The sequence below is a fragment of the Arachis hypogaea genome, chromosome 17 (assembly GCF_003086295.3).
Source record: "Arachis hypogaea cultivar Tifrunner chromosome 17, arahy.Tifrunner.gnm2.J5K5, whole genome shotgun sequence".
Lineage (NCBI taxonomy): Eukaryota > Viridiplantae > Streptophyta > Magnoliopsida > Fabales > Fabaceae > Arachis > Arachis hypogaea.
Genome location: NC_092052.1, coordinates 36,559,987 through 36,573,757, shown reverse-complemented (window position 1 = coordinate 36,573,757; position 13,771 = coordinate 36,559,987). Strand labels below are relative to the sequence as shown.

Genomic DNA, 13,771 nt, shown 5'->3' with positions numbered 1-13,771 from the left:
TAAGGGTCACCACATCCATTAGATTGATATGCATTAGGATGAGAGTTATACCCATAAGAATTCGGAGGTTGTTGTTGCCAAGAAGGGTGATCAATCCTTTGAGGCTCCTCCCATCTTTGATTGTTCCATCCTTGATGCACATCCTCATTATAGTTCCCATTTCCTACAACATAATTTGAACCAAACTCATAGCCAAAGTGGTGAGAATTCATGATAACAAATAAAAACAAAAGCTAACAAAAATAAGCAACTAGTCCTAAGGCTAACAAAAACTAACAAATAAGCAAAAGGCAAACATATTCACAATAGCCATTAACATAACACCATTGCAACTCCCCGGCAACGGCGCCATTTTAATGAGAGAATTTTTTATGGTTTAGAATTTATCTAATGAAGTCTCGTTGTGAAGTATAGTTTCCAAGCCAATCAAGAATCCTTTCATGCAAAAATATCGGTTGTCACAAAGAACAAACCCCAAATAAGAAATAACCGGAGTATTTTGGACTCCGGGTCGTCTCACGAAGAGTTGCAATGAAGTGATCAATTATTGGCTATGAAGGGGTAAGGGGGTTTTTGATTGATAAGAGGGGCACTAAAATAAATGACAAGAAAAGTAAATCAAGCAAATAACTAAAGAAAGCAATTAAAAAAGAGAGACATTCATGGCAAGAATTGAGATCATAGGCCTTCTATCCTAGTCATGCAATGATTAATTCATCTTATTTAGTCAACTCCAACAAATAGGGAGAAATTCAAACAAGATTAATCAATCATACCACAATAATAACAAGAATTTATCTTATTACGTCATCTCCAACATTGGAAGAAGGTATCATATTATCTTCCATGAGAGAAAGTCTAACAAGACTAGCTAATCTCAATCCAAAAGTCCTAATCAACTCACTAATTAACTTAGCAAAAGATTAGCGTCAATGGAAACAATAATCCAAAAGTCCTAATCAACTTACTAATTTAATTAGCAAAAGATTAGCGTCAATGGAAACAATATTAGCTAACAACTCTAGATCACCAACATGAGTTGGGTTTTTCATGACTCAAGATTGCCCAATCACTCTTTCCAAGCCAAGAATGCTCAAAATCTACTCTAACATCCAACCAAGCATTTTATCAAATACTTGGAAGGCATATATGGAAAGCATAGTAAATGTGCAAGAATAATAAAATCTACCAACTATCAATAGCAAGAAAAGTAAATCAACAACTCAATTCATCAATAAAAAGAACATCAAACATTAAATTGCATTAAAAGAAAATGGAAATCCAACAAGAGTTCATAAGCATAAAAGTAACAAAATGAAGGAAATGAACAAGTAAAACTAAAAGTGCAAAGATATAATACAAGAAATTAAGAAGAAAAACTAAATCAAAACAAGAATTATAAGTTGGATTTAAGAAAATTAAACCTAAACTACCCTAAATTCTAGAGAGAAGAGAGAGCTTCTCTCTCTAGAATTCTACCCTAAAACATGATAAAAACTAAACTATGACTACTTCCTTCATTCCCCCTTCAATCCTTGGGTTCAATAGCAGCGGAAATGGGTTGGATTGGGCCCAAAATGAGCTGCAAAATCGCTAGGGGCGATTTCATAAAAGTGGGCCACGGACAGCATCGGCGCGCGCGTGTAAAGTGCGCGTGTGCGCCCCTGAACGCGAAGTAACATATGGCAAAATTTATATCATTTTGAAGCCCCGGATGTTAGCTTTCCAACGAAACTGGAACCATCTCATTTGGACCTCTGTAGCTCAAGTTATGATCGTTTGAGTGCCAGGAGGTCGGGCTTGACAGTTTTACGGTTCCTTCATTTCTTCATGAGTTCTCCCACTTTACATGTTTTTCTCCTCACTTTTTCCATTTGATACTTGCCTTATGAACATGAAATTACTCAACAAACATATCAAGGCATCAAATGGAATTAAAGTGAATTAAAATCATCAATTTTAGGGCCTAAAAAGCATGTTTTCACATTTAAGCACAAATCAAGGGAGAATTACAAAATCATGCTATTTCATTGAATAAATGTGAGAAAAGTTGATAAAATTCCCCAAAATAAGTACAAGATAAACCACAAAATCGGAGTTTATCACCTACTCATTACTCATCCTTTATGCCAGAGGTCTTGGAGTACCAACAGTGAGGGACTAAAAAGAAAAGAAAAGAAAAATTCAGTTGGAACCATAAATCCACTTCTCGGCATTGCTGGTAAAACTATAAATATTTTCCAACAGTCAATGAAATAATAAGTAAAAGAAGGAAAAATCTTTTAATATGAATATATTATTGATATCAGGAAAACTAATATGTTAATGACACGTTTGAATAGTACTAGTGTTTCTGTATATATAATCCTAATATATATGTTTGCAAGAAATATAACTGATAATAAGAAGAAGCACAGAGAAAAAAATTCAATGCATTTTGCTGCCCAAGTATATATGATGATGAGCACATACATAATTGAAATATTTATATATTTATAATCCGTTCTAGGTTGATAACTTGAAAACATGTTTCTTTCCAGATTCAAGTTTCTTCATGAAATGTCCCAATATTCATATTAGTAACAAATAAAAAAAATAGGGTTAAGTACTGAAATCGTCCCTAAGGTCTGGGGTGAAAATCAAAATCGTCCCCGACCTTTTTTTCGTTATTAAAACCATCTCCAACGTTACAAAACGTTATAAAATCATCCTTTTTTATCTCAATTTTATTTTTTGACCAAATTACCCTTAACTATTAATAAAAAAATAAAAATAAAAACAAAAACAAAAATAAAAAGCTCCTCCCCCCACCCCCACCCCCACCACCCCCACCTCCGATGTCTCTTCCCAGTGAGAAAACCCAGCTTCTTCCTCTTCTTGTTCAACTTCAACGCCGCCACCCTCCTCTGCCCTCCCCTCGCGCTCGCTCTCCTCTACTCCTCCGCCACCAGCAACTCCATTCTTGACCCCTTAACGTCTCTCACTTCTTCCACCCCTTCCTCCGCCACACTCACTGGCCTTGGATCTTGATATCACTTCTTCCACCCTTTCCCTTCTCCCACCCAAAAAACCCCAAGTCTTATTCTCTCCTTCAGCAACAACAACAAGTAAATTTAGCAACAACAATTCTTTTTCTCTTCTTCACCAGCAACAACAACAAATCTAGCAAATTGAACAATAACAAATTCAACAAAATAAATCACTAACAAATTTAAATTTGACAACAGTTCAACAATCATCAATTGCACTTCAAATCCAAAATCAACAACCACAGAAATTAAAAAGAATTAAAAAAAAGGATGTTCATCTTCTTAAATCTCAGCATGTCGAACACCGAAGCCGAGCACCGCGAAGAGGAGGAGGCTCCTGCCAGCGAAGACGAGGACACTGGAGCTCAAGTAGCTCCGATCGTCAGACTCGAAGAGGTCGCCGTCTCCGGTGGAGAATAGCATCTTCGTTTTCTTCGCCAGTGAAAAAGGTTCAAGCAGAAGCAGAAGGAGAAGCAGAGGCAGTCAATCACAGAAGAAGAAGCAGCGCCGGCGGAGTCCCCCTCCCGATGATGACGCGACGGCATGGTCTTTCAGTGACGACGCGACGGCGGCGGCGACAACGGCGAATCCTAGAAATGAATAAATAGGGCGGCGGCGGCAGCGAGAAGAAAAAATTGAAGTTGAAATTGGGGTTGGGGATTTGAAGAGAGGGGCATGATGAAGGGGATGGGGGGTTACGGGAGTGGGGTGAGGGGGTTACGGGAGGGTGAGGGGGTGAGGGGGTGAGGGATGAGGGGTTTGGGGGTCGAGAGTGGAAGTCGGGAGTGGGGTTACGGATGAGGGGTGGAGGGTGAGGGAGTGGGCTGAGGAAGTCAGGGAGGGTGAGTGAGGGAGTGGGGTGAGAGAGTCAGGAGGGAGTTACGGGAGGGGGGAGGGGTTTGGAGGGGCTTGTTTTAATTTTTTTAATATTGTTTTTAATTATTTTTATTAATAATGAAGGGTAATATGGTAAAAAAAATAAAATTGAAGTGGAAAAGGACGATTTTATAACGTTTTGTAACGTTAAGGATGATTTTAATAACAAAAAAAGGTCGAGGACGATTTTGATTTTTACCCCAGACCTTAGGGACGATTTCAATACTTAACCCAAAAAAATACTACATCAGTAATTTCAGAGTCAAATTGTCAAACAGGTTGCATGCATGAGAAAAGAAAAAAAAAGCAAGAAAGAAATTTACTTGGAATATTCTATGGAGTGAGTAAGTGAGTGAGTGATGACACGAAGAGCGGTCACACTAGGCCCGTGGAAGCTGGCAATTCGCGAATCTAGGGAGGGCTTTGAGGCTTCCAGAACGATGACACGAACTGTGAGGGGTTTGAGGCTTCGAGACTAGCTCCACGGGCGACAATGATGGACAGTGGCCAAAGCGCGGCTAATGCCCAGCTTCACGGGTTAGAGCAAGACGACGTCGGATGGTGGGCTTCAAAGCTGGTGATTGACGAAAGAAGGGAGGAGGGTGCGTGGCTGGCCGGGAGAGAGGGATTGGCTGCTGGGTTATCTTCTTTTTTTTTTCCTAAGGTATTAAGAACTTACGAGAGAATGGGACGTCGTTTTGGGTTTAGGGATTTAAAAAAAATAAAAAAATGTGGATTTTTGGAAGGGGAAACGACGCTGTTTTGGATAGGGTTTTAAAAAAATAATGAAAAAACTGTTCCTTTAGGCCACCCCTAATAACCTTGTGTATAGTTAATTTAAAATTGTCTAAACTAATAACTTATATTGATTTTAGAAATACGTATTAACAAAATCTTTTAAATTAAAATGTATATTTGATGAGCGGATAATTTATACGCTTTTTGGCATTGTTTTTAGTATGTTTTTAGTAGGATCTAGTTACTTTTAGGGATGTTTTCATTAGTTTTTATGTTAAATTCACATTTCTGGACTTTACTATGAGTTTTTGTGTTTTTTTGTGATTTCAGGTATTTTCTGGCTGAAATTGAGGGACTTGAGCAAAAATCAGATTCAAAGGTTGAAGAAGGACTGCTGATGCTGTTGGATTCTGACCTCCCTGCACTCAAAGTGGATTTTCTGGAGCTACAGAACTCGAAATGGCGCGCTTCTAATTGCATTGGAAAGTAGACATCCAGGGCTTTCCAGAAATATATAATAGTCCATACTTTGGCCAAGAATAGATGACGCAAACTGGCATTCAACGCCAGCTCTCTGCCCAATTCTGGCGTCTAGCGCCAGAAAAGGATCCAAAACCAGAGTTGAACGCCAGAAATGGATCAAAACCTGGCGATCAACCCCACAAATAGCCTCTGCACGTGGAAAGTTAAAGCTCAGCCCAAGCACACACCAAGTGGGCCCCGGAAGTGAATTTATGCATCAATTACTTACTCATGTAAACCCTAGTGACTAGTTTATTATAAATAGGACCTTTTACTATTGTATTAGACATCTTTGGACGCCTGGTTCTTAGATCAGAGGGGCTGGCCATTCGGCCATGCCTGGACCTTTCACTTATGTATTTTCAACGGTAGAGTTTCTACACTCCGTAGATTAAGGTGTGGAGCTCTGCTGTTCCTCAAAGATTAATGCAAAGTACTACTGTTTTCTATTCAATTCATCTTATTTCGCTTCTAAGATATTCATTCGCTCTTCAACCTGAATGTGATGAACGTGACAATCATCATCATTCCCTATGAACGCGTGCCTGACAACCACTTCCGTTCTACCTTCGACTAAATGAGTATCTCTTAGATCTCTTAATCGGAATCTTCGTGGCGTAAGCTAGAATGATGGCGGCATTCAAGAGAATCCGGAAAGTCTAAACCTTGTCTGTGGTATTCCGAGTAGGATTCAATGAATGAATGACTGTGACGAGCTCCAAACTCGCGATTGCAGGGCATTAGTGACAGACGCAAAAGGATAGTAAATTCTATTCCAGCATGATCGAGAACCGACAGATGAATAGCCGTGCCGTGACAGGGTGCATTGACCATTTTCACTGAGAGGATAAGATGAAGCCATTGACAAGGGTGATGCCTCCAGACGATTAGCCGTGCCGTGACAGGGCATTGGATCATTTTCCCGAGAGATGACTGAAAGTAGCCATTGACAGTGGTGATGTATCACATAAAGCCAGCCATGGAAAGGAGTAAGACTGATTGGATGAAGATAGCAGGAAAGCAGAGGTTCAGAGGAACGAAAGCATCTCCATTCGCTTATCTGAATTTCTCACCAATGAATTACATGAGTATTTCTATCCCTATTCTATTATATATTATTCGAAAACACCATTATCAATTTATATCTGCCTAACTGAGATTTGCAAGGTGACCATAGCTTGCTTCATACCAACAATCTCCGTGGGATTCGACCCTTACTCACGTAAGGTATTACTTGGACGACCCAGTGCACTTGCTGGTCAGTTACACGGAGTTGTGAACCGTGGTCTTGGCATCATGTTTTTGGCGCCATTACCAGGGAAAGAAAGAGCGATGAATTTCACATACTTAAAGTGTAATCACGATTCCGCGTACCAAGTTTTTAGCGCCGTTGCCGGAGATTGTTCGAGTATGGACAACTGACGGTTCATCTTGTTGCTCAGATTAGGTAATTTTCTTCTTTGTTTTCTTTTCAAAAAAATTTTCAAAAATATTTCAAAAATTTCTCATCTGTTTTCGAAAAAATAAAGATGTTTTCAAAAATAAAATAATATATTTAGATTCAAAATTTTTAAGAATAAATTCTAGTGTTTCACGAAGCATGCGAAGCCTGGCTGGCTGTAAAGCCATGTCTAAATTTATTTGGACTGAGGCAGCAATTTGTTATCAAGAGCAAGCTAGTTGTTGTTAATCCACCTGCTGCTGTTCCTGATTTACATGCTAAAGCTTGGCTGGCCATTGGCCATGTCTAGTGTTTTGGACCGGAGTTTTCATTGAAAGCTTGGCTGGCTAGTGAGCCATGTCTAATTCCTGGACTGAAGCTTTAGACTAACAATGCAAGATTCCTGGAATTCATATTAAAAATTTTGGAATCCTTATTTTCCTTTTTCAATTAATTTTTGAAAAAATCCAAAAAAATTAGAAAATCATAAAAATCAAAAATATTTTTCTGTTTCTTGTTTGAGTCTTGAGTCATGTTATAAGTTTGGTGTCAATTGCATGTGCATCTTGCATTTTTCGAAAATTCTCATGCATTCATGGTGTTCTTCATGATCTTCAAGTTGTTCTTGGTAAGTCTTCTTGTTTGATCTTGATGATTTTTTGTTTTGTGTCTTTTCATGTTTATCATATGCATTCTTGAATTCTTAGTGCGTAAGCATTAAAGAATTCTAAGTTTGGTGTCTTGCATGTTTTCTTTGCATTAAAATTTTTTTCAAAATTTTGTCTATGATGTTCATCTTGACATTCATAGTGTTCTTGGTGTTCATCTTGACATTCATAGCATTCTTGCATGCATCACATGTTTTGATCTAAAAATTTCATGCATTGTATCTCTTTAGTGTTTTTCTCTCTCATCATAAAAATTTCAAAAAAATCAAAAAAAATATCTTTCCCATTTTCTCTCATCAAATTCGAAAATTTGGATTGAGTTTTTCAAAAATTTTTAAAATCAAGTTGTTTCTTATGAGTCAAATCAAATTTTCAATTTGAAAATCTTATCTTTTTCAAAATCTTTTTCAAAAATCAAATCTTTTTCAAAATTCTTAGTTATTTTCGAAAATTCCAAAAATATTTTTCAAAAATCTTTTTCTTATTTTTATATCAAATTTTCGAAAATAACATAATCAATTAATGTTTTGATTCAAAAATTTGAAGTTTGTTACTTGCTTGTTAAGAAAGATTCAAACTTTGAATTCTAGAATCATATCTTGTGATTTCTTATGAATCAAGTCATTAATTGTGATTTTAAAAATCAAATCTTTTTCAAAAACTAATTTCTATCATATCTTTTCAAAAATATCTTCTCATTTTACCTTTTTCAAAAAGTTGGTTTCAAAATATCTTTTCTAACCTCCCAACTTCTTATCTTTTCAAAATTTGTTTCAACTAACTAACTAACTTTTTGTTTGTTTCTTAACTTTTTCAAAACTACCTAACTAACTCTCTCTCTAATTTTCGAAAATATCTTCCCTCTTTTTCAAAAATTTTTTTTAATTAACTAATTATTCTTATTTTTATTTTTTATTTTAAAAAAATTTTCGAAAAATACTAACATTTTTCAAAAACCATTTTCGAAAATCACTAACTCTTTTTCAAAAATAGTTTTTGAAAATTATCCCTCTCCCATCTTATTCTATTTATTCATTCATCTACTAACATCTCATCTCACATCTCAACCCTCCTCACAGTTGTGTTTCTTCCATTATATTACATTCTTTGTCTCCCCCTTTTCTTCCACTTACAAAGGGATCCCTATACTGTGGTATAAAGGATCTCTATTATTATTATTATTATTATTTTTCTGTGCCCTCTTCTTTGTCAAATGAGCAGGAGCAAGGATAAGAACATTCTTGTTGAAGCAGATCCGGAACATGAAAGGACTCTGAAGAGAAAATTAAGAGAAGCTAAATTACAACAATCCAGAGATAACCTTTCAGAAATTTTCGAACAGGAAGAGGAGATGGCAGCCGAAAATAATAATAATGCAAGGAGGATGCTTGGTGACTTTACTGCACCTAATTCCAATTTACATGGAAGAAGCATCTCCATTCCTGCCATTGGAGCAAACAACTTTGAGCTGAAACCTCAATTAGTTTCTCTGATGCAGCAGAACTACAAGTTTCATGGACTTCCATCTGAAGATCCTTTTCAGTTCTTAACTGAATTCTTGCAGATATGTGATACTGTTAAGACTAATGGAGTAGATCCTGAAGTCTACAGGCTCATGCTTTTCCCCTTTGCTGTAAGAGACAGAGCTAGATTATGGTTGGATTCTCAACCCAAAGACAGCCTGAACTCTTGGGATAAGCTGGTCACGGATTTCTTAGCCAAGTACTTTCCTCCTCAAAAGTTGAGCAAGCTCAGAGCTGATGTTCAAACCTTCAGACAGAAAGAAGGTGAATCCCTCTATGAAGCTTGGGAAAGATACAAATAGTTGACCAAAAAGTGTCCTTCTGACATGCTTTCAGAATGGACCATCCTGGATATATTCTATGATGGTTTATCTGAGCTATCAAAAATGTCACTGGACACTTCTGCAGGTGGATCCATTCACCTAAAGAAAACGCCTGCAGAAGCTCAAGAACTCATTGACATGGTTGCTAATAACCAATTCATATACACTTCTGAAAGGAATCCTGTGAGTAATGGGACGCCTATGAAAAAGGGAGTTCTTGAAGTTAATACTCTGAATGCCATATTGGCTCAGAATAAAATATTGACTCAGCAAGTCAATATGATCTCTCAGAGTCTGCATGGAATGCAAGCTGCATCCAACAGTACTCAAGAGGCTTCTTATGAAGAAGAAGCTTATGATCCTGAGAACCCTGCAATAGCAGAGGTGAATTACTTAGGTGAACCTTATGGAAACACCTATAACTCATCATGGAGAAATCATCCAAATTTCTCATGGAAGGATCAAAAGCCTAAACAAGGCTTTAATAATGGTGGAAGAAACAGGTTTAACAATAATAAACCTTTTCCATCATCCACTCAGCAACAGACAGAGAACTCTGAACAAAATGCTTCTAATTTAGCAAATCTAGTCTCTGATCTATCCAAGGCCACTGTGAGCTTCATGAATGAAACAAGGTCTTCCATTAGAAATTTGGAAGCACAAGTGGACCAGCTGAGTAAAAGGATCACTGAAATCCCTCCCAGTACTCTCCCAAGCAATACAGAAGAGAACCCAAAAGGAGAGTGCAAGGCCATTGACATAAGCACCATGGCCGAACTTACAAGGGGAGTGGAGAACGCAAATCCCAAGGAGGAAGACCTCCTGGGACGTCCAGTGATCAATAAGGAGCTTCCCTCTGAGGAACAAAAGGACTCTGAGGCTCATCTAGAGACCATAGAGATTCCATTGAACCTCCTTATGCCCTTCATGAGCTCTGATGAGTATTCCTCTTCTGAAGAGAATGAGGATGTTACTGAAGAGCAAACTGCCAAGTTTCTTGGTGCAATCATGAAGCTAAATGCCAAATTATTTGGCATTGATACTTGGGAAGTTGAACCTCCCTTGTTCATCAATGAACTAAGTGATCTGGATCAACTGACATTGCCTCAGAAGAGACAGGATCCTGGAAAGTTCATAATATCCTGTACCATAGGCACCATGATCTTTAAGGCTCTATGTGACCTTGGTTCAGGAATAAACCTCATGCCCCTCTCTGTAATAGAGAAATTGGAAATTTATGGGGTGCAAGCTGCTAAAATCTTATTAGAGATGGCAGACAGTTCAAGAAAACAGGCTTATGGACAAGTAGAGGACGTGTTAGTAAAGGTTGAAGGCCTTTACATCCCTGCTGATTTCATAGTCCTGGATACTGGAAAGGAAGAGGATGAATCCATCATCCTAGGAAGACCTTTCCTAGCCACAGCAAGAGCTGTGATTGATGTTGACAGAGGTGAACTAGTCCTTCAATGGAATGAGGACTCCCTTGTGTTTAAAACTCAAGGATCTCCCTCTGCAACCATGGAGAGGAAGCATGAAAAGCTTCTCTCAAAGCAGAGTCAACCCAAGCCCCCACAGTCAAACTCTAAGTTTGGTGTTGGGAGGCCACAACCAAACTCTAAGTTTGGTGTTGAACTCCCATATCCAAACTCTAAGTTTGGTGTTAGAGAGTTTCAACAATGCTCTGAACATCTGTGAGGCTCCATGAGAGCCCACTGTCAAGCTATTGACATTAAAGAAGCGCTTGTTGGGAGGCAACCCAATTTTTATTTATCTAACTCTATTTTTTTTCTTAGTTATATGTCTTTGTAGGTTCATGATCATGTGGAGTCACAAAATAAATATAAAAATTGAAAACGGAATCAAAAACAGCAGAAGAAAAATCACACCCTGGAGGAGCATCTGCCTGGCGTTCAACGCCAGAACAGAGCATGGTTCTGGTGCTGAACGCCTAAAATGGGCAGCATTCTGGCGCTGAACACCCAGAACAAGCATGGTTCTGGCGTTCAACACCAGAAATGGCAACAAATGGGCGTTGAACGCCCAAAATGGGCACCAACCTGGCGCTGAACGCCCAGAGTTGTGTGCAAGGGCATTTTGCATGCCTAAATTGGTGCAGGGATGTAAATGCCTTGACACCTCAAGATCTGTGGACTTCACAGAATCATCTCAGGATCTGTGGAGCCCACAGGATCCCCACCTTCCTTCCTCATAATCCTAATTTTTTTTTTCACATCTTCTTCTTCATCTATTCCTTCTTCTATTGCTCGAGGGTGAGCAACATTCTAAGTTTGGTGTGGTAAAACAATTATGTAAAGGATCTATAGCTCAGTGGTAGAACATGTGGCTGCAAATCATGAGATCCCTGAGATACCTCAGGGGATGCACTTCCCTCCACATAGTTATTGGAAGCAACTGAGGATAGAAATACCAAAAATCACTAGGAATCAAGCCACAAAGGCAAGGAAGAGACATAGAAGAGCTCACGAACATCATTGGCTCCTCAAGAAGGAAACGCCATCATCACTAAGGTGGACTCATTCCTTGCTCTTACTTTCTCTATTTTTCGTTTTCTATGTTAAGTGCTTATCTGTGTTTGTGTCTTCATTACATGATCATTAGTAGTTAGTAACTTTGTCTTAAAGTTATGAATGTCCTATGAATCCATCACCTCTCTTAAATGAAAAATGTTTTAATTCAAAAGAACAAGAAGTACATGAGTTTCGAATTTATCCTTGAACTTAGCTAAATTATATTGATGTGGTGACAATGCTTCTTATTTTCTGAATGTATGCTTGAACAGTGCATATGTCTTTTGAAGTTGTTGTTTAAGAATGTTAAATATGTTGGCTCTTGAAAGAATAATGACTAGGAGACATGTTATTTGATAATCTGAAAAATCATAAAAATGATTCTTGAAGCAAGAAAAAGCAGCAAAGAACAAAGCTTGCAGAAAAAAAATAAATAAATATAGGCGAAAAAAATAGAAAAAAAATAGAAAGAAAAAGCAAGCAGAAAAAACCAAAAGCTCTTAAAACCAAGAGGCAAGAGCAAAAAGCCAATAACCCTTAAAACCAAAAGGCAAGGGCAAATAAAAAGGATCCCAAGGCTTTGAGCATCAATGGATAGGAGGGCCTAAAGGAATAAAAATCCTGGTCTAAGCGGCTAAACCAAGCTGTCCCTAACCATGTGCTTGTGGCGTGTAGGTGTCAAGTGAAAACTTGAGACTGAGCGGTTAAAGTCAGGGTCCAAAGCAAAAAAAAGAGTGTGCTTAAGAACCCTGGACACCTCTAATTGGGGACTTTAGCAAAGCTGAGTCACAATCTGAAAAGGTTCACCCAATTATGTGTCTGTGGCATTTATGTATCCGGTGGTAATACTGGAAAACAAAGTGCTTAGGGCCACGGCCAAGACTCATAAAGAAGCTGTGTTCAAGAATCATCATACTGAACTAGGAGAATCAATAACACTATCTGAACTCTGAGTTCCTATAGATGCCAATCATTCTGAACCTCATTGGATAAAGTGAGATGCCAAAACTATTTAAGAGGCAAAAAGCTATAAGTCCCGCTCATTTAATTGGAGCTATGTTTCATTGATAGTTTGGAATTTATAGTATATTCTCTTCTTTTTATCCTATTTGATTTTCAGTTGCTTGGGGACAAGCAACAATTTAAGTTTGGTGTTGTGATGAGCGGATAATTTATACGCTTTTTGGCATTGTTTTTAGTATGTTTTTAGTAGGATCTAGTTACTTTTAGGGATGTTTTCATTAGTTTTTATGTTAAATTCACATTTCTGGACTTTACTATGAGTTTGTGTGTTTTTCTGTGATTTCAGGAATTTTCTGGCTGAAATTGAGGGACTTGAGCAAAAATCAGATTCAGAGGTTGAAGAAGGACTGCTGATGCTGTTGGATTCTGACCTCCCTGCACTCAAAGTGGATTTTCTGGAGCTACAGAACTCGAAATGGCGCGCTTCCAATTGCATTGGAAAGTAGACATCCAGGGCTTTCCAGCAAAATATAATAGTCCATACTTTGGCTAAGAATAGACGACGCAAACTGGCGTTCAACGCCAGCTCTCTGCCCAATTCTAGCGTCCAGCGCCAGAAAAGGATCCAAAACCAGAGTTGAACGCCAGAAATGGATCAAAACCTGGCGTTCAACTCCACAAATGGCCTCTGCACGTGGAAAGTTAAAGCTCAACCCAAGCACACACCAAGTGGGCCCCGGAAGTGAATTTATGCATCAATTACTTACTCATGTAAACCCTAGTGACTAGTTTATTATAAATAGAACCTTTTACTATTGTATTAGACATCTTTGGACGCCTGGTTCTTAGATCAGAGGGGCTGGCCATTCGGCCATGCCTGGACCTTTCACTTATGTATTTTCAACGGTAGAGTTTCTACACTCTGTAGATTAAGGTGTGGAGCTCTGCCGTTCCTCAAAGATTAATGCAAAGTACTACTGTTTTCTATTCAATTCATCTTATTTCGCTTCTAAGATATTCATTCGCTTTTCAACCTGAATGTGATGAACGTGACAATCATCATCATTCCCTATGAACGCGTGCCTGACAACCACTTCCGTTCTACCTTCGACTGAATGAGTATCTCTTAGATCTCTTAATCGGAATCTTCGTGGCGTAAG

General features: G+C 38.3%; 1 non-coding gene across 1 annotated transcript; it reads right to left on the bottom strand.

Moving 5' to 3' along the window:
• Nucleotides 1–9,021: 9,021 nt before the first annotated feature.
• On the bottom strand, nucleotides 9,022–9,125 carry LOC112768611 (small nucleolar RNA R71). Its single transcript, XR_003186018.1, has one exon. It is a non-coding gene; the product is annotated as a small nucleolar RNA R71 (small nucleolar RNA).
• Nucleotides 9,126–13,771: the final 4,646 nt, after the last annotated feature.